Source organism: Typopeltis vanoorti, chromosome 22 (genome assembly GCF_054136105.1).
Source record: "Typopeltis vanoorti isolate ZY-2024b chromosome 22, IOZ_Tvanoo_1.0, whole genome shotgun sequence".
Lineage (NCBI taxonomy): Eukaryota > Metazoa > Arthropoda > Arachnida > Uropygi > Thelyphonidae > Typopeltis > Typopeltis vanoorti.
The window spans coordinates 17,135,549-17,158,510 of NC_143570.1; the positions used below are offsets into that span (position 1 = coordinate 17,135,549).

General features: G+C 34.7%; 1 protein-coding gene across 3 annotated transcripts in view; it reads left to right on the plus strand.

Moving 5' to 3' along the window:
* Positions 1-22,962, plus strand: part of LOC150094188 (uncharacterized) — a 189,383-nt gene that overhangs the window by 157,572 nt on the left and 8,849 nt on the right. For 2 of the 3 annotated variants that reach the window (XM_090411732.1, XM_090411734.1), the window contains one exon: positions 19-418. The gene's annotated coding sequence lies outside the window, so the exon portion shown is untranslated. Of the gene's footprint in view, positions 1-18; positions 419-14,098; positions 14,244-22,962 lie in introns of all 3 variants that reach the window. The other variant, XM_090411733.1, reaches the window with a different exon arrangement.

Sequence of the window (22,962 nt, forward strand, 5' to 3'; positions counted from 1 at the left end):
TACATTTGTTTTTGGCAGGTGTTCCCTCTCCCCTCCAAGAAAGCACAATATGAAATTGCCCAAAGCAGAGAAATTCTCATACCGAATGTATTCTTCCATGTAACAAGGAAAGGCAAAGTCCGTGTTTTCTATTTAGCCTTCAAGCATACATTAAAGCGATGTGTGCTTCCTTTCAATAAGTTTAGATTACTCCATTTTGAAATTGACTATAGGAACAGAGAGTGATATATTACTATTGTATTATATTGTAGCTTCAGTCTTAATGAACTTTGACCAAAATGTTTATTAAATGAAAAGCATGTTAAGAAAATATGCATCCTCAGAATGTATATTGCCCACCTCAGTTTTGTGTCATATAGATATGCTAGTCTCAGAATTATTGGAAAGCCAAGGTGATACCTGCTTGTCTTCATACAAGGTATGTGTTATTGCATTCTTGTATTGTTGTGGATTAGATTTTTTTTTTTTTTTTTTTTGTTTAATTTGCACAAGAAGTGTAATTCATTTCTCATTCAGATTTTTGGTTAATAACCCATATTTCTGACTTTTTTTAAATACTTCATAATAAATTGAACAAATTTTGAACATATTTTGTGCTAGTGTGAACAAAACAAAACATTGCTCAAATAATGTTTCGTATCATGTACCTTTTTCTATTAGGTTACTTATCAGATGTCTCAAAATACAATTTGTATAAAATGTGCTCTGTACTTGGTTTGATCACTTCTGATAAAGCAAGCAGAGGACTTAAGTGTTGTATAAATAGTTATTGTTTACAGAAAAAAGGCAAAAATGTTGGAAAATTACAGTTGTACTGTTTATCTGTATAGTATCAAGATCCTTAGTAAAGGTTAGATAGAGTTGTAGTAAAACATAAGATGTTTTTAATTTATTAAGTATGGATCAGATTAATAGTTTAGAATTAATGAGGCAGGATTTTTATTATAGGCTGTAGTGCCTTTGGCATATAAAGATAAAGCCTTGCTGAAATGAGCAGAATATCAGAATTTACATTGCTGTGTAGGATTTTTATTATTAACATTTACTAGAGTTTTTTGGAATCATAATCTCAAACTGTTATTAAAATTACCAATTTTAATGTATGTTAAGTAGCACAATGAAATATTTGTTTCATTTGAAAATTTCTTAGTTACCCAGATTAGTTAATTAACTTGACTTAATTTATTTTAATTAATATATAGAAACTCATTCCCGTTTATCAAACAACTTCATCACAAAATTCAGCAAAACATCAAAAATAAGTCTATTATCTGCAGTTAAACAGTTTAAAAACAGTTTATTTGTGCAATAAAGTTTGTAGTTTAAATGTAGCCTAGCTTAAATATATATTTATGTATTTAGTAATATAGTATCAAGCTTTCCAGATAGCAAGTTGATATGCTAGTTAAGCTTTTACCTGAAGAACTTTGCAAGTAAGGGATGTGTAAAAGGTTTTTGTTTTTTTTTCCCTTTTGCTACTCAGTTAATCAACCTCAAGCATAAGGCTTACAGTTATTTTACTCCACAGATCAAGCATTTCTACTTTTAGGACATATGGTCTGCTGACACATAATGAGTAAAGTTATGTTCATACTAATTTAAACCTTTTCTCTCACAGTGAACTGACTCATGTTTAAAAATAAATATTTTGTAATCTTAGAAATGTTAGTATCTCAAGAGAAACATATTTTTATTTATATCTCTACCCTGGAGGCATAGAACACTAACTCACAAAATAGTAGTTTTTCACTATGGCCAGGAGAATAATCTTTCAGCATTGATTTTTCATATTCACTCTGTTTTTTGTTCATTTCTTTCATTTGTTTGGTATATAATTTTGCATTTTGATTAATTTACAAACGGATTTAAAAATTAACTTTAAATTGTACTTTCATTGTTAATTATGGATTTGATGTTACATATACCTTCAATAAAATTGGTTGTTTGCAAAACATTATCTCCTACTTAAAATATACTAATGGTAGAAAAAGACAATATAATAATAATATTATATGTCTGTTTTGGATATTATTAAGAACAGGCACTGTGAAAATGTAAAAAAAACACCTATCATTTATCATCATCATCATCAAATTCCTGCCATGTACCCTCAAGGGGTGTACAGGATATGATAGTGCTACATGAAAAAAATTACATCATTATTAATTTCCTATCTACAATTTTCCTCCAAATCAGTCTGTTACTTGTCAACACTCCAACATTATCAGATCTTATATTTCTATCGTCTAAAGCACTTTGTACCGTATCAATCCACCTATATCTAGGTCTTCCTCTGGGTCGTTTTGCTGCCAACCTGGCAGAGAACACTTGTTTTGCTATCATTTATTTATTTTTTTATTACAAATGAGCAATGTTTATAAAAATTACAAGGCGACACCAAAAATTTACATAGCAATATGTTGAATCTGAGCACAAACATGTGCTCAGATTCAACAATCAGATTCAAATCAAGTGCACATGATTTGAAATAAATACTGGCTGTTTATTCTTGTCCACTTTTCTCAATAACAGAGGTGATAGATATCACTGATCATAGAAAGATTTAAAAGTTTTTAAATTCATCTCATTGTCTCCTCGACCACCCTTAGATTCATCCCACATCATGCATTGGGCTGAACCATCAGAAGAATCATGTATTGTAAATGTCCAAAGCTTTCGTTTATAAAAACTTCAGTGAAAGTTTTTCAGTACGTGAAAAAGTTACACCATCACTAACTTCTGATCATCAATTTTCCTCCAAATTAATGTTTTATCTGTCAAGACTCCAACATTATCATTAGAAGACAATCCAACATTAGATTGTCTTCTAAGGCAATTCTTAACTGTGTCAATCCACCTGCATCTTGTTCTTCTTTTGGGTCATTTTTCTGCCAACCTGGCAAAGAACATTTGTTTTGCTAATCTTTCCTCTCACATTCTGTTTAAGTGACCATACTATCTGAAATTCTACCAGTGGCAAGTTCTTGCCTGATATCCTCATTTATTAAGGACTTTCCTTTTTGAAACATTGACCACAGGATATTCTGAACTTTTCTCAGCAACATTTCTGTCAAAAAATGTGATGAGTAGAGTCAATATCAGTATCTGAACTTTTCATCCTTCCAGTTATAGAGGACTTATAATCCTTGTCAATGTCAGAGCCATCTGCACCACTACTACCTCAGGAATAAGTCTGTTTACAATAAGTTGATCCCAAATGATGGCTGTTGAGTTTGTTTACAAGTAGTCTAATTGAAAAGGTACTTCACATTCACACCTTTGCTTACTCACATTTGGGTAAAGAATAAAAGCAATATTTCTTGTTATATAATTTCTTCATTATAGTAATTTGCAACAGTTTTGCATATGTTTATAATCAGGATAAGGCACATCATTGGCATGTTATTTCTTTTTTCTGGCTTCTCAAAATTGGTCCCTGTGCAGTAAAACTCAAAATTTTTCTGTTACAATAAATTGGAAGACACCAAACCTGATAGCAACTTTTCCTTTTTGATATTTTCCCTGGCAGCTGAAATTTCACACTCTTCTGTTGAAGAGTGTGAAATTTCACCCTCAACAACACATTGCTGTTGAAGGAAATATTCTGTTGTAAGAGAATATTTCCTTCAACAGCAATGTGTTGCACCATGTATAGGCTCATGTTGCATGCTTCAGGAGTATAACTCCTGCCACTTTGAAAATTTGTTTCTCTTTTCTCTGCTTCATCTTGAAGTAGCAGTACATCTTAAATATAAAATCTCTGAATTGTGTTTATGCAGGCTCTGATTTCTTCTTTTATGATTTTCAATTTCCAAATCACAAAATAAATTTCACACTAAAATTTAACTACCAAACATTCTTTTACAAATTATAAAACATCACAGTTTTCTCTAGCAAGAACCGAAGAGTGACAGTTTTCAGGAAACATATGGCTTTTTGTGCTGCTGCTGCTGTACGTTCTTCTAGCCAGTTAAATGCTTATCGCTATAGTATTAACATATGGTGATCTATTTTCTGTAGGGTTATGTTCATGCTGTTATATAGTATAATTGCCATTATGCCAAACTATTTTGTATTTTGTTACATGACAATAATGTCATAATGAAAATGACAATATCCTTTTCATTTAAATGTGCACATACCAATTTGTACACTTTTCTGATTTAAGTGTCCATAGTTGGGTAGTTTCCTCTATGATTTTTTTTTTTTTTTTTTTTTTTTTTTTTTTTTTTTTTGCAGTAGTATAGAGAACTCCTGATTTACACAGTCTTGGTGGTTATAGATTCTGCACAGTTTGGATTTTAAATTACTATTATTATTTTTCCTAACTTCTTACAGAAACTCATGGTTTTTGTAGAAACGTATGTTGCAACAATATCAAAAAGTGAAGCCAAGTGAGCATATAAATGTATTTAATAACTGTTAAATTAAAACTATAATAGCTGCCCTGGTTGGCTGAGTGGTCAGGATATCCACTCTTGGTTAACATGCTATGGATCCAAATCCACTTTGGACATGGATGTTATAAACGTCTTTAGGTAGTAGATGAATTTAATTGTCCAGTGTGAGACTGCCATTCTGCTTATTAGAAGCTGCTTCTTCTTTAGCAACTGCTTTTCCAACAGAAATCGTCCGGTTAGGCAGATCAAATCTCTCCCTTTTTTCTTTCATGAATGTGGTTTTTCTCTTGGTCTCTTAGCCTCAAATTTTATTTCACACATTCTTCTTGTTATTAAATTCATTCTCAGTAGAAATCCAAACCACTTCAATCAAGGGTTCATAAGCATTTCTTAAACAGTTTTCAACCCTGAACTATTCCTAAAGTCTATTTCTTATTCTTATTCTGTCTTTCCTTGTTTTTCCAACATTCTCCTTAAAACTTCTGTTTTCATTGCTTATATTCTATTCATGTCCCTTTTTGTTAGTTTCTATGTCTCTGCTGCACGAATCAAAATGGACAAAAAGTAACTTTTTAATCAAATGAATGCACCTAAGTGGGACCTCACTGTCTCAAAGTAGACTGCTTGCACTGTTAACCCTGCAGAGGTTGCAGCTGATCTGACAGATACGAACAAATTGTTTAATATAAATATTCTTACACATATCCAGAATATAGCTTGGAGGTCATGACTAGCTGCGCATGCATCTATTATGGGTGATATTCCACACTGTTTATGCGATCAGTTTTGGTTTAACACGTGTTATGTAAAGGTGTGTGATATTTGATAGTAAATTGTATCTGAGAGATACTGCAAACTCCAATGTCAGTATAGTATTGGTTTAGTTGTTTTTTTTTCTTTGTTTCTTTGTTCAATAATTTCTAGATTGTACACGCGACCTATGCTGCAGTTTTTTTGACCACGACCTCTGCAGGGTAAAACAAGTTTGGGCTAGTTAAATCCTCCTCATTATTTCCTGGTCTAAGCTTCCATCACTAGAAAGTATTCTTCCTAGATATTCGAAGTTTTCACTATTCAGATTTTTCCCATTGAGTTTAACACCATTAATCCTTCATAGTGAAGAATTTATGGAGACACAACACACAATGTAGAATAATTATTTACTTAACATTAGGAAAGTAACATTCAACGTTTCGACTTCTGTATTGAGATTATCATGAGAAAATATACATATGTACAGGTATCCCTCAATTAACGTGGTTAATTAATCCCTCGATGTTACTGCGTATATCAAAATCGCATTAATCAAATCTAATAATCAATGGTAAAAATTACAATTCGTCCATGATCGATTACTGTATTAATAATTCGTTTTATATGGTACTCTTTTAGGAAAGATAAAAAATGAATGCAAAGTAAATGTTTAATAAATGTTTGTACCTACATTATTTACTGCAATTTTTTATCAAAAGAAGTTATCAAGAGTCGTTTGAACAGTTTTAATTTTTTTCTTATTGGCATATATTCTACGATAACAAGCAAAATGACTCTCCAGACCTTGGCAAACAAGCAATGAAACATAAAGAAAAAACACTGCAAATATAATACATGATGGTACAAATTAAGTAGATATTGAATCCAACATTATTTCATATCCGAATATAGAAATTACAAGAGTTTTGTTCCGAATATATAGAAACTAAAAGTTTCGGTGGATGCAAGCATAAGCAACCTTATGGGCAACTCATAGTAAAGGTGGAGTAAGCTCCAGATCACTTTCCTTAGTATTTTCCATAATGTAAAGCACATCTCCTAGAGGACATGTATGATAAATAAGCCTTTTACTCTCTATTTCAGTAATACATGATGGTTTATTTATTTTCAGTTACAATCTAGAAATTATTGAACAAAGAATAAAAAAACAACAACTAAACCATACCATACTGACCTCAGAGGTCGCGGTATCTCTCAGATACAATTGACTGTCAAATATCACAAACCTTTACCAAACTGAACAGCAAAAAAACAGTGCGGAATATCAATCATAACATATGAATGCACAGCTACGCATGACCTCCAAGCTATACACTGAATTGTGTAAGAATATTTATATTAAACATTTTGCATGTATCTGTCAGATCAGCTGCGAGTTCCACAGGGTTAAAGGCATGTTAATCAAAACTCTTGCCACGTATATCAAGGGATTGCCGCAATTAATTTCACCGTGTTAAGCAAGGGATACCTGTATAAGATATAAGCTACATGACACTTCGCTATACAAAAGTAAGATGAATCTAAATGCTTGTTAATCATTTAACCTAGCCTTTTTGTGTGTGTGGGGGGGGGGAGATATAAATATAAAAAAGTAAAAAAAAAAATTAATAAAAATAAAATATAAATGGAACTACATTAAACATTTCTAAAGTCCTCTTGTGTTGTTGAGATTTTCTTCTGTTTGGGTTTGTTCTTGTTGCTATACGGATTGCCGATGGGTCCTCCACATTCTTGGAATGATTAATCCATCATTTTTCTTCAAGTTTGGATAATGTTTCAGCATTTCACAAGCTTCTTTGAATTTTCTTTCAAACCACGTTTTGGTGCGGTGTAGGGACTTGGTGCTTTTCCAGTCGATTCTGTGGCATGTTTGGAGTGCGTGGTCTGATAGGCCCTTTTTTACCATAGTGGAGGTATTTAATGTTTTGTTTGTGTTCATCTTTTCTGATTGGGATGGTGCATCCTGTTTCCTCTATGTAAGGTAGGTTACAGGTACACTGAATTTTGTAAACTCTTGGGTGGGCCAAGTATGGAAGAGCTAAGTAAATTTCTTAATTTTGTCAGGGGTTTGAAGGTCTTAATGTTGTATTTAAGTAGTGTTCTATCTATTTTTCTGAAATGCCTCTAATATAGGGTATGGCTATGGCATTCTCGTAAACTTTTTTGTTTTTAGTGGCATTTTTATGGAGGATCTTGTGAACCATTTTTTTTATTATAGCCATTTTTTTTTACAAATGTTTGGTTAATGATTTCAAATTCTTGGTTCAGAGCTTGTTCTTGTTGCTATAAGGATTGCAGATGGATCCTCCACATTCTTGGACTGATTAATCCAATATTAATCCAACCAAGGATTTGAAATCATTATCCCTTTAAATTGAGTAAAAATACAGTTAAGAAAGGATGCAAGAACTAGATTTTTGAGAGCAGGGAACAAATGAAATGAGTTGTCAACAGGATTTGAATACATTTTCATGGAATCATTTTAAATTCCTTCAGAGGAGAGTTGTGATAGGAATTGGGTAGGTTAGTATGGGCTTCTGCAGTGCACTCTAGGACATCATGAAAATGTCTGTAATATACAGATATATGATTACTATAGTCAGACCTCACCATATATTGGACTGTGTACATCAAACAGACAGATTACAAAGTATTACATTGTTTGGTTGAAGATGGTTGTTTGTTGCTGCCTAATTAGGAGTGCTTGTTTTCGTATGAATGATGGTATTAAAATATTTTGAGGAAGCAAAATTTTAATTCTGAGATCTCTCTTTCATCATTTCTCTTCATCAGCCTTTTCTGTCTGCTGCTTGATGAAGGACCCCCAAAATGCTGCATTCATTCCTATCTTGAGCTTTCTATGCTACTGAGTTTCTGACATCTCTTTAATCTCATCCTCCTACCTTCTCTGGTCTTCTGTGGTTCTCTTTCCATCTCTAGCATATTATTCTAACGTGAACTCTGTCCATTTTTGAGTGTTACTTCTTGCAATATGACTTACCCATCCATTTGGATCTTTTAATGACTGTTTTAATGTTTCTCACTCTAGCCTGAGCTCTGATCCAAGTATTATACTTTCTATCTAGAATTGTAATACTGAGTAATGATATTTCCATTTTCCTCTGGGTAATCCTCAACTTATTGGTCAATTTTTTAGTCAAAGTCCATGTTTCACTCCCATATGTCATGAACGTAAATATACAACTGCCGAATATTTTTCTTTTAAGATAGATTGGGATGTTTCCTTTGAGTGCTTCATGGTGTTTTCCAAAGGCTATTCCAAAGATTGAATTCTATGTATAATTTCATCTTTATAGTCACCCTATACTGTGATCTTTTGTCTTAGATAAACATGGGGAACTACAATATCAAATTCCTAGTGTTCTATTTGTACTGGATTTTTGGTAATGTATTTATTATACATTATTTTTATTTTGTCCTTGTTTATATTTAATCCTTTCTTTTTGCTTTCCGCATTTAATTCAGTGATCATCTGTTGAAGTTCTGCGTTGTTTTCTAAAAGAACAGTATCATCACCAAATCATAGGCGATTTAATTCTTTTTCCTTTTCCATGATTCCTCTTTTTTCCTATTGAATTTTTTAAAAATTTCTCCTAGGGCAGCTGTAAATAATTTAGATTCTTTAATATTTTATTTTTATTGCTAACTGTTAAAGAAATAAAAAAAAATAAAAATGCAACTTAAACTGCAAATTTATACACAGCTTGAATTTTCCTAAAAAAGAGTAGATGTACACTATGGTGAATATTGTTATAATGAAATGCTGCACTACACTACAACAAATTTCTGCAAAAGTCCTGCTCAGAGAACCCCACATTCTTCATTTGTTGAATGCAAATACATTATTAACTTACTTTAATCAACATAATCAATATCAAAGAGTTGGAAATAAGTGTGAAACTTAGCTTTCTCAAATGCTTAAATTATTTGACTACTGAAAGTGAGCTACTTGAAATAGCTTAATTGTGAGTGGTGCTTTGGGTAGCATCACTGAAAGGAAACCAGAAAGTATATGAAATTTTAAAACTAGAAACAAATGGTGTGGTTAAATATTGAAGAGATTTTAACTGCTACTGGAATTAAGCACCTTAGCTCTTACTGTTCAGGTTAAATTTACAATAGATTGGTATGGATCCCATGTGTGGAAGGACAAATCCAAACTTACTTTGCTTTTAGTAAAAAAAGAAGTCATATACTAAAGATGAAAGCTTGATCTAACAGATAAGCTTAGGTGTTGATGGTTATTCATGACTTATTTTTCACGGTATTAACAACACTACAAACACTTTTTAACAACAAAGATGTTTTATTAACGCTAATATTTCGCTGATTTTCAACTCGGCATCATCAGAGCACAACACACATGTAAACGCGACAGTGAGTGAGTGAAACAATATAATTGCAAAAGACAAAAGATCTAAAGTCCTATTTTTTGGTGCCCTCTAACGAAAAAAAAAAAAAAAAAAAAAAAAACAGTTATCCAGGAGTTTTTCTTAGAATAACCGTCTCCCAAATGTTTGGCAAATTAATGCAACCATATTTGTTAAGGTTGGGAGAATTCTTCAAAGCCATTGCTGACTCAAAAAATAATCTTTCAGATCTATACCGACTCCTAAATAGCACATTTGTTTTCCTCCATCTAATCCTGTGTGAAGGAGTGTCCAAAACGTGGTCTGCCAGTCCTGACTTGCCATAGTAATAGTAGCGAATGTATCTTTCATGTTCTTCCAGGTGGATGTTCACTGATCTTCCTGTTTGCCCATAATAGGCCAAATCACAGTCACACGGAACTTCATACACTCCTGAGTGTGCTAAAGGGTGAAGTTTATCCTTAGGCGAGCGGATCAGAGTTGCCAGCTTGACATGTGGTTTGAAAGTGGTGCGAAGGCCATGTTTCAAAAATACTTTGGCTATCTTTTCCGATGTACCTCTGATATAGGGAATAGAAATGGTCATGTTGTATTCTTGTGTATTAGGGGAGGGCAGAGTAATGGGCCTATGTAGTATTTTATCTATTTTGTAGGGATTGTAGCCGTTGGCTAAGAACTTATGGCACAGGTATTGGAGTTCAGTGGTCAGAGCTGTATCGTTAGAACAAATGGCTCTGGCTCTGTATGTAAGTGTTTTTAAAATGCCGTACGTTGGACTGGATGATGATGTGATTGTTTATGTAGGTATCTTCCTGTGTGTGTAGGCTTTCTGTAAATAGAAAAAGATAGTGCACCATCTGAAAGGCGGGTGACTAATGTGTCAAGAAATGGTAAACAGTTATTTGATTCTTTTTCTACTGTGAAGTGAATTTTGGGGTGTTGGCTGTTTAGGTAGGCCCCATGGACAAGACACTTTGGATGCTTTTGTCACCTACCTAAACAGCCAACACCCCAAAATTCACTTCACAGTAGAAAAAGAATCAAATAACTGTTTACCATTTCTTGACACATTCTCGTGGAAAGGCTTAGACGTTGGTTATGTATTTTCACTAAATTATTTCAGGAAATTACAACGTACTAGGATATACATTAAAATAAATTTTAATATATTTCTATATTTCGGCAACGTCACGCTGCCATTTTCAAGAACTTAGGTACAAGATATGTGCACGCAGGCACAGCCAAAACAATAAATGAGTAAGAAGAATGAAGCTAATATTTCTCCTAAGGTCCTGAAGGTGCCCTCTAGCGGGCGATGTTGGTATTCTTGGGCGATTGGGCTGAAGGTCTTCTGATGTAGGTTTCCCAAATTTGAGGAAGTCTCATGCAGCCAAATTTGTTGAGGTTAGGCTCGTTTTTTAGGGCTGAAGCTGATTCTATGAAAAGCCTTTCATATCTGTATTTGCTACGGTGTATTATCCTGGCTTTTTTCCAATATATTCTATGGCAGGTATCCAGAGCATGGTCAGCAAGACCAGAGTGGCTGTATTGGTGAAACCGGATGTAGTCCTTGTGTTCTGAAATTCTGATATTTGCTGTCCTGCCTGTTTGGCCAAAGTAGGACAGCTTACAGCTGCAAGGGACCTGGTACACACCAGGTAGGTCTGGGGGGGGGGGGGAGGTTGATCTTTTGTTGAGCGGATCAGGGATGCCAATTTTTTATATGGTTTATAACAAGAAGTTATGTTTTTTTTAGGATTTTTGTGATTTTTTCTGAGGTGCCTCGGATGTAAGGTATGGTGATGGATTTAGAGTAATCCTTGTTGTGAGGGGGGAGGGGGGGGTTGTGGTTTACTGGTTTTAATATTTTTGGGATTTTTTTGGGGGGGTAGCCATTGGCTGAGAACGTGTTGAGGATGTGGTTTCGTTCTGTGGTTAGGGCATTGTCATTCGAGCAGATAAGTTTAGCCCTGTTGTGTAGTGTCTTAATGACTTCATATTGTTGTGAGGGGGGGGGGGGGGGGATTGTTGGTGAATGTATCTGCCTGTATGGGTGGGTTTTTTTTATATATTGAGAAAACCAAGGTTCCATCAGGTGACTAGTGGCGGGTGACTAGTGTGTCTAAGAACGGAATGCAGTTGTTTTTTTCCTCTTCCAAGGTGAATTTGATTCTGGGGTGTTGGTTGTTTAAGTGTGTTAAGAAGGAGAGGAGTGCATCGGAGCCATGTGGCCAAATAGCGAATACATCATCTACATAGCGAAGCCAAATGGTTGGTTTTTGTGGGGCAGAGTTCAAGGCTTGCTCTTCAAAAGTCTCCATATAAAAGTTGGCCAAGGGTGGGGAGAGTGGAGAACCCATGGCTGTCCCCTCTATTTGTTTTTGTAGAATTTTCCTTGCCAAACAAAATAGCCTGAGTTCATTGTGAACTGAAATAGGGCTGTGATATCGGGAGGAAATTTAGCTTGGATTAGCTCTAAGGATTCTTTGAGAGGGACATTCGTAAATAAGGAGGAGACATCAAAACTGACCATTATGTCAGTGTGTTTGAGTGTAAGGTTTTCTATGCTGGCTTTGAAGTGGGCTGAGTTTTTTATGTATGAAGGTGTGTTGCCAGTATAGTGTGAGAGAGCTTTGGCCAAATGTTTAGCTAGTTTATATGTGGGGGAATCAATGCCATCCACTATGGGACAAGAATACCAACATCGCCCGCTAGAGGGCACCATCAGGACCTTAGGAGAAATATTAGCTTCATTCTTCTTACTCATTTATTGTTTTGGCTGTGCCTGCATGCACATATCTTGTACCTAAGTTCTTGAAAATGGCAGCATGACGTTGCCGAAATATAGAAATATATTAAAATTTATTTTAATGTATATCCTAGTACGTTGTAATTTCCTGAAATAATTTAGTGAAAACATTTCTTGACACATTAGTCACCCGCCTTTCAGATGGTGCACTATCTTTTTCTATTTACAGAAAGCCTACACACACAGGAAGATACCTACATAAACAATCACATCATCATCCAGTCCAACAGTACGGCATTTTAAAAACACTTACACACAGAGCCAGAGCCATTTGTTCTAACGATGCAGCACTGACCACTGAACCCAATACCTGCGCCATACGTTCTTAGCCAACGGCTACAATCCCTACAAAATAGATAAAATACTACATAGGCCCATTACTCTGCCTTCCCCTAATACACAAGAATACAACATGACCATTTCTATTCTCTATATCAGAGGTACATCGGAAAAGATAGCCAAAGTATTGTTGAAACATGGCCTTCGCACCACTTTCAAACCTCATGTCAAGCTGGCAACTCTGATCCGCTCGCCTAAGGATAAACTTCACCCTTTAGCACACCCAGGAGTGTATGAAGTTCCGTGTGACTGTGATTTGGCCTATTATGGGCAAACAGGAAGATCAGTGAACATCCACCTGGAAGAACATGAAAGATATATTCGCTACTATTACTATGGCAAGTCAGGACTGGCAGACCACGTTTTGGACACTCCTTCACACAGGATTAGATGGAGGAAAACAAATGTGCTATTTAGGAGTCGGTATAGATCTGAAAGATTATTTTTTGAGTCAGCAATGGCTTTGAAGAATTCTCCCAACCTTAACAAATATGGTTGCATTAATTTGCCAAACATTTGGGAGACGGTTATTCTAAGAAAAACTCCTGGATAACTGTTTTTTTTTTTTTTTTCGTTAGAGGGCGCCAAAAAATAGGACTTTAGATCATTTGTCTTTTGCAATTATATTGTTTCACTCACTCACTGTCGCGTTTACATGTGTGTTGTGCTCTGATGATGCTGAGTTGAAAATCAGCGAAATATTAGCGTTAATAAAACATCTTTGTTGTTAAAAAGTGTTTGTAGTGTTGTTAATACCGTGAAAAATAAGTCATGAGATGAAAGCTTGGTTGTCCAAACCTATGAAGTAAAATTCACAACTGTGTAGTTCTGATATCTAGGTGTAGTAGGGTACAATCAAGCTGAATGTTCTTCCCTTTGCTAAGAGGAAGCTCTATACCAAATTTGATACTGCAAAAACTTGATACAAAAAATTTTAAACAGTTGCTCAATCCCATCGATATTGTTATTCTTGTGATTAGTCTAAACATGTCCTTACTTTTCATGTTTATTTGGGCACCTTCAGTAGGCTCAAAGAACTACCACCACATTTAATGAAACTATTATGGGTTCGTGATTCATGCAGAATAATTTGCTTGGCAAAGCATTATATACAAACAAGTAGGAGGTATTTTGTACTAGCAGAGGAGAGATGGGGAGAATGGGCTCTCCCAACCTCCAAGATACTCAGCATAAAAACATATTTTTTTTTCTTCTGAACAACTTATCCACGCATGACACCATGGGTGTGTTATAGGTTTTGCATAACCCCTCAAGTGAGGCTTAAAAAAAAAAAAAAAAACCCTTCCTTCTGTTAACCATCTGTGTACCTCAGATATATATATGTGATTCTTTATGACACTTTTATATGTGACTTTTTATTGCAGATGATGTATTTGACATCTGGTCACATAAGGTCAAACAACACGTTTCCCAGTTTTGCCAACATCAAAGAATCAGAATCCTGTTTATTATGGAAATCAACAGCAGACTTCCATTTCTGTATAAATCTTATGATCCAAAATCGAGATGGTAGGCTTTCATTTAGAGAAATTAAATTACAAATTAATGGTTATTGATTTTTTAACACTGATATTTCTTCATCCACCTTATTTGACATCTTCAGAGAGCAAAATAAACTGTTTTGAACTGAGCAATGCTCACTTTAAAACAAACAATTATTAAATGGATATTCAAAAGAATTATTGTAGCTAGAACAGTGTAATGTAATTGAGAGTTCACAGGAAAGCATGACGTGATTCAATGAAAAATTAGTTTTAATGACATCCAAAAATAAAATGATGAACAATGGCTTTAGATATTTAGGAACTGGTCACTTAATCATTCTTAATCATTTAAGTATAAGGTGCTTTACAGTATTTTAATTACATTACTATTAAATCATACATACAACACATGTATAATGTAATTGTCATGTAACTGAAAATTTAGTCCAGTTGCTTAAAACTGAACACATTTGTTGTTCTTCCCCTAAGCTGTTACCTGCAACACGTACAGAAATAGCAGCGTTATTGAATTAATACTAGTAATTTGTCTAGTAGCTTACTATTTCAGTTAAACTGTAAAATGCTTGCCAGACATGTCAGTCTACAAAATTCATTTTTATCCCTTTATGGTGAAGATTATTAAAGGGAAGTAAATGTATATAGTAAATTTTATTGAATTCATGATTGGTGTGAAAGCCTACCCATTCTGGCCTATATGTATGTGTGTGTGTCTGTGTATATGAGATCAACTAAGAAGTTCTGAGACAATTATTATTATATCCTAATTGTAATAGCTTGCAATGGGCAAGCTAGCATATTGTTTTGTAATGAAATGGTATTATTATACAGGCATCTTCACGGAGTCAGAAGACTCATTGTGGGAGATCATTATTCACACAATACCTATCATACCTCTCCTTAAACTCATTCATTGATGAAGCACTCATCAGTGAATGAGTGCTTCTCCACCACCTCTGTCAACCCATTCACTACCCTCGAGGGAAAAAATATAGTACTAACATCCTTGTTAACTACACTCTTACACAATTTTCATAGGTGATCCCTCGTTCTCTCACTTCTTGCGATGTACTGAAAAAATTCTTCAGTGTCAATCCTATAAAACTCTTTTAATAACTTATATGCTTCTGTCATGTTTCCTCTTTTTTTTTTTGTCTATCAGCTAGTTTTTAAATCCACAGACCATCAATCTATTATCATTGGGAGTATTTTATAAAACTTCCAATCTTTGTCACTTGCCTCTGGATCATCTGTAGCCTTATTAAAGCCTTTTATAGGGAAATAATAACCTCTTTATCCCTGCTTGTTAGGGTGTTCTTCAACAACCATGTAATCTAGTTCAGCTCTGTCAGTATAGTACACAGCTTCTGATTTCTTCCTAAAGTGCATTGCCTTACACTTAGCCACATTAAACTGACAGCCATTTACCTTTTTCCATACTGTTAACCTATTTAAAATCTTCCTGCATGTGGAATCTTGTCAAATGCCTTTGCAGTCTAGCAGTATAGTATCACTGAGTAGCCATTTCCCTTATTCAACTCCATTGTCACCAAGGAAAGACTTACCCTTCACAAAACCAAATTGTCCATTATAGTATATCTTATTGCTATCCACCCAGCCCAGTCCTGAATTCTGTGGTTAAGGTCCTAAGCACCTTAGCCACCACTCCTAGGATGCTAATTGACCTGTAATTTGTGACTTTTATTTTGGAGCTTCTTTTATGCACTGGGGCTATTTCTCCCCCCCCCCCCCTCCATTAGCACCTTCCCAGTACTGAGGCTTAAATTAAACAGCTTGCTCAGAGGAACTGATAATTCCCTTGCACATTCTCATAATACATGGGCCAATATGGCTGTATTCATAATTAAGGTTCTGCAGTATTTTAAGCACCTTCATTTCTTCAACCTCTATTCATCCATATACATTCAAATATGTATAGAGACATGTCATAACATGATGAAACAAGTCCAAAATCATTGCATCACCTTATTAATTACAGTATTTTGGTGAATCAGTATGAGCGTCCTTAGGAATTAATGAATAGTGTATGTACATCAAGTTTTGCATTAAACTTGGAAAAAAAAATCCATAGAAACTTATCAAATGCTTTAAAACAGCTTTTGGGGGATAATGCCTTAAGCTGCTCAAAGACATTTGAGTAGTTCAGAAGATTTAAAGATGGTTGAACTTTGACTGAAGATGACTCTTGACCTGGATGATCAGCATCATCTTATACCTATGATTTAGTATCTCATGTTTGCAAAATAGTCACCAACACTTGGCATATTACTGTTCAAGTGCTAGCTTGTGAAACAGGAATTTCATTTGAATTCTGATGTTAGATTCAGAAATGATGAAGATGTTGCAAAGTCTGTGCTGAGATTTCTCACTCAGCACCAAAAGTTTCTGTCTCAAAAGAACATCACAATTGTATACCTGACACACTGTATTCACCAAATTTAGCTTCCTATGACTTCTTTTTGTTCCCTAAGATAAAATCTGTGCTTACAGGATTATGGTTTCAAGATGTAAATAAAATTGAACAGAATACGATAGAGCAACTCAAAGCTGCTTTTTTTAGAACAGCATTCCCAAGATGCTTCCAAAAGTGGGGGAAACTGTATTGAGTAGGAGGAAAGTATATTTCAAAAAGGATATGTTTCATTAGCTCATAATCTTTTGTATATTTTTTAAAATAAATTACTCATATGTCACAGAACGTTTAGAACAGACTTTGTATACATGCATACACAAATCATGCTGTGGTTCATTACATAAACAGGGTGTGGATGAAAAGTTTATTTAATAAGCTGTTTCTTTATACACCTCAGACAAATTACTTCAACAAGAATTGTCCAATGTAAAGAACACATTTTACAAAAATGTGATATAGTTGCCATTTAATAAACAAAAGCATGAAGTGCTGTATAGCTCATAATTTCAGAATTGGTAGCAAGAGGAACCATCCCCAAGTAAAAGTATCTTTAGAAAAAATTGTTAGGGTCTTCAAGAAAAATAAATTACGAACCATTCATCTGCCAAGGACCTTCTGTTTCTGTTGCCACAACATGAGCTCATGGTAGTCACATGAGTTTTTGTGATGTTCTGCAGCATGCCAGAGGAATTACTATAGCCAGGCAAGATGATGGTTAAGTGCATAACCAGAAGCATGGACTAAATTTCATTATAAAAAAATTATGAAGACTACTACTGTTGTGTTGGAACTTCCAGATAAACTTATTGAAGGAAAAGATGGACCGCATCAATCTCTACAATGAAAATATTTAGATTTTAACAGACTATGCCCTTAATTTAGACCATGACATCAAATAGGCAATATCAGAACATTATCCACTGTGGTCATTTTCATTTTGCAAGACTAGTCAATAAATCTTGTGCAGCACTCTATATACCAGTCCAGATTTGAACCAGCAGTTATATACCTCTATGAGAGATTTGGCAAAGTGTCCTTCCCAGCTGGACTCGGCAAGCTCAACTCAAGCTGCTTTTTATATATATATATATATATATCATGGACAGTGTGCAGCGTACACCCACAAAGTAGCAATATCATCGGTATTATATTTTTGCATTTATTCCTGCTAAGGACTCCCCTAATTGTTTCCTGGCTTTGTGTAATTCCAAAAATGAAAAACAATATATTAATGCTTAATGAAGAGAACATTTTTTGATTCGTAAACATTGCATCACATTCACATTAATAACTAGGTGTGCAGTCACAAATACAGACACCTTTGAGTCCTTTAAACAGATGTGCAAATGGTGCAGTGTGTCAAATTCTTACCATTCCAGTGGTTTTAAACATCCCTGAAGCCTAGGCAGAATGTGTGCCGAGACAATAGCACCCAGAAGGAAGCCTTTGGTGGCTGTGATTCGTTGTGTGAAGCAATCCAATTGAATGTTGCCATTCGTCATGAGCTGCTGTTTTTGTTTTCTGAGTTTTATCTGTTTTACGCATGTGAACTGACATATTTATGACACTGATATAGACAAGTTTTTAATATATATTTATAATTTTTATAAATACTTTATAACTTTTTTTTGCCATATTTACAATGAGAAACAGTTTTACAATGTATGGAATGTTTTGTTTTCTGCCAGAGCTTTTGCGCATTGTGTGATTATGGTCGAATGAGGTTGGAACCTATGTATAATAAATAAGTAAAGCAAGTTATTTCAGCCTTTCTTTGGTTCAGTCTGGAAAAATAATAATTTCCCAAGTTATTACTTTTTCCGATTTCTGTGCATATTGTTGTATTTAAAAATCATATCAAAATTCAAATTATCCATGTTTCACTTTAGTATTTACCAATGATAATCTAATCTCACCACGAAGCATAAACCCTTTGTGCATCTCACATAAACGGCTCACATGAAGCATAGCTGTTATTCATTTGACATTTATGCTTTCCATATTTAAAATTATATTAATTGATAAATTCAAGTGTTCAAAGTTATCCTACAATTAATTGCATTGGACCAATTAAGATGAACATTGATGCACTATGCACTCTTAAAACTTTCAGACATCAATAAAAATGCACTCATACAGTGAAATTGATGCGAATTTTGTAGCGTAGGTTGTGTAAGTCACACAACAGCACACCCAACGTAAATGGGCATGCGACACCACTGATATATACAGGGTGTTCGGGATAAATTTGACAGTTTCGTAAGGAAAAAGAAAATCTTCTTTGTATCTATTAAATTTAATGAATTGACAAAAAAACATTACAGGCAGAGTTAATTACAATACTATCAACAAGATTTACTCAAAATAACCACCATTAGCATCGATCACAGCTTCAATTCTGCTTCGGAACCTCGAACAAGCTGATGCTACAGTCTCCCTGGGAAGGGCCGCAAAAACTGTTTTAATTTTATTCATTAACTGGGCTTTTGTATTACTGGAAGTGCGATTGGTGTCTTTTTCAACTGCGCCCCATACAAAATAATCCATGGGGTTAAGGTCTGGGGAGTTTGGAGGCCAAACATTTGGACTGGTGAAGTCGTAGAAATTTTCAGACAACCATTTTTGACTTTTCCCAGAGGTGTGGCAAGGGGCCGAATCCTGCTGCCATACATACGGCCTACCATTGGCTACCCTTGTTATCCAGGGCTTGACTACAGTTAGCAACTCCACGAACAAAGCCCGAATTCCAATGCCAGGGTTCTTCAACACCTGTTCCTGCAGATTTGCGAGGAATTCTGCTGTACGAACGCAATCAGATCGTCTGCTAGGGATCTTTCTTCTTGCTACATCCTCGTAGTCACCATTGCAAGTCTCTAGTTCATGCCTGATTGTTTTTACTGTATTCAGGGAGCATTGGGCAGCAGTCGTAATATCCTTATTTTGATGGCGGGCACGAATCATCATGATACAAGTTATTCTCTTCCATGATTCAGGTGGGTTCCAGCTATCCATCCTTTCTGACATCTTGTATATGAATGAAGAAGGGTCCAAACTTTTAAATGAAGAGAAGTGTGTGTTAATACATGTAACTTACGGAAAAATATAATTAATTATAAATATGTCAAATTTATCCCGAACACCCTGTGTGTATATATATATATATATATATATGTATATATGTATGTATGTATGTATGTATGTATGTATGTATGAAATAAAACATGTTTATATCATAAATTTCCTTGTTTAGCAGATATTATATATGATCTGATTAATTAGTAGCAACTATTAATTTTTCAGGAATTAGTGTATACTGAAATATTATTTATAAAATACTTTAATTAATACTTTCCTATATTTTGGCAACATTACATTGTCATCAGGGATCACAGTAAACGATATGCGCACACAGGCACTAACGCTGAAGAGAGGTAACAAAAGTCACACCTGGAGTCCTAAACAGTTCCCACTAGTTGGCTAAATTGGGTAGTCTTGGCCGTTGGGCTGATAATCTTAGGATGTATGCTTCCCAAATTTAAGGCGGTCTCATGCATCCAAATTTGTTGAGGTTAGGAAGCATACATCCTTAGATCATCAGCCCAATGGCCAAGACTACCCAATTTGGCCCATTAGGGGGGCACTGTTTAGAATTCTAGGCCTGACTTCTGTTGCTTTTCTTCAGCCTCATTTGCCCAGTGTTAGTGCCTGAATGCACATATCATTGTTTTTTGTGATCCCTGATAATGGCAATGCAATGTTGCCAAAATTTTGGAAAGTATTAATTAGTCTTTTATAATTAATATTCTAGTATTCATTGTTAATTCCTGAAAAATTAATAGTTATGAGTAAATAATTTTTAAGACTATCTACAAGAATGATGGCTAATTACTGGAGAAACTAAAATAATAAAATCATATGTTTATTCTGAACTGACCTGATTTCATTCAAACCATGCTAACTATAAGTAAATGGAATCACTGAAGCACTAGATAGAATAACTGCAAACTATTGATTGATTCGCATATAGGCGACAATGCAAAAACACTGGATTCAAATCACCATGGCCATTATCGTTGTTGGTTCTTTGATAATTAGCCATACAAATTATAATATTTCATATATTTATACACTACATTTTTGCCAAAATAATATGGGCATGAGCATTTTACAATCTTTTCATGTTGTTTAAAGAAGAAAACATGCCTGTGGATAAAACTAATTAACTTAATTTAGTTATTAAATTCTTATACAGAGATTTCACCTTGCTTACCAAGGCATCTTTGTAAGTATAAAGATATACATGCTTCTAATGCATGCAGGCACACCAGTAAGAAAGCAAACAAACACTAAGTGTAAAAAGATTGGGATCTGGAAGTACTAGCTGCCATCCTGTATGAGTGCAGTGATGGGATCTTGCTTGTTCTGCTGAAGGTTCCAAGTTGATCATCTTGGGTAAGAATGATGCTGCCATATTTATTTAAGTTTGAACAGTGTTGGTGCTGTTGCAGATTCTAGAACAGTTGATCAGATTGTGTTTGCTTCTGTAATAATAGGGATGTTTTTTTCCCATTTTATCCAGTGAAGATGTTAATGATAGTCTCCATCCAAGAACAGCTGCAGTGTGTAGATAATGGACAATTCTGTTTTTCATTTATTTGGACGTTAGCAGTTCTTATAGTTTGTCCAAAGTATATGTTTCTTCATTATTATCATTATCTTTAAGGATTATGTGTGATAAGCAGGATTTGAAGTGCTCAGAATTTTGATGTGAGAGGCAGTGGTTAGTAAAGAAAGTGAGCTCTTGGGCTACATATTTGGTTAATTTATAAGTATATAAACCAATACCATCTGTGGATCTCGGGTGTGTTCTGTTTGTGTTTTCGGCAATCCATAAATCTGGGAGCTGATCTCATGTTGATTTAGCATGCAAAGCACTCCATTTTGGTAAATATAAGATACGATTATTGAGACATCTGAATAGACTAGCATTCCTCAAACGATATTGTGACTTGAGCATTATTCCCATCTACGTTAAAATTAAGTCCTAGTTTAAGCTTTCTGTATTTCTTGTCATACTAGCTTTGTTCTTCTTTGGGAGCAAATTGATGACACATACACCATGTTAGCCAATATCTACAGGATGAACTCTTCGACATGCTGAACACTGAGCTTTGGACATTTCTCTCCATCTCCCAGTGCCCTCTTGCACAAAAAGAATTTAAAGTTGAAGTGCTGTCATATCAAATAATTTAATAAGCCAGAAAGAGAGAAAACAGTTATCATTAGAACAAATTGCAATTAATCTATTATAATATCAGTTCAGTAAAGAAGCTGTAAGCTGTTAATGTCCTTAACCTTAGACACTGCTATGCAGTATTTCCAAAGAAAATAAATACCCAGATTACAAATAATTATTGCAAAAATAGAACAAAGCATCTATAGTCTCTTTCTCATACTGTCATATCCTGCAAGATGTAGCTAACATTCTGAAATCTGCAAACTCTCCAAAAAGGAATTTAGCTTTTGCTGAACTTGCTGCACTAAAAAAAGTATGCAAAAAATAAATAAAGAATGTTATCATCACTAAAGCATATAAGCATAATGTTAATGTAGTCCTTGATCACTCTCAAGTTTGACTGTAAAATATTTATTCTACTTTGAGATCAATCAGTGTACCACTTAATTGATGCTGCCCCACCCTTGTACACAAAACATTAAAACATTAGACCATGTTGTATCCTGGTCTCCTGCATCTGTTTAGAAACTTAAACACCATTGAAAAAGAAAACAATAATTGTCTTGCCCTTCTTGACACTCTCTGATCACCAGGTTACCTATTGGATCCTTATCTTTTTTCTATATATAAGACATTCACTGCACTGCACTGCACTGCTAGGTATATCTGACATCATTCACATCACATCTCCCGACAGTATGGTGTTGCATTAGTAAATAGAGCTAGAACCATCTGTTTGGACCGTACTAGCTTATCTGTTGGAATCAGTCAAATACAGGACAATTTTTTTAGTTACTGGCTTTTCTCTCTCCAAAATGAACAGAACTCTCCATCCATCCACCAAACCAGTTCCCTGCTTTCTCTCTCCCCCTCTTAAAAAAATAAAATAAATACAGTAAGAGAAAAAAGATACATAACAGAAAATATCTCTTGCATTCTTACATCCAAGGCAGCTCAGAAAAACTTTCTCTGTATGTTTTACTTTTCTAAGATGCAACATACTTCCTTTAAAGCTTACCAAAAATCAGCTACTCCCTATCTGTTCACCAAAAGATC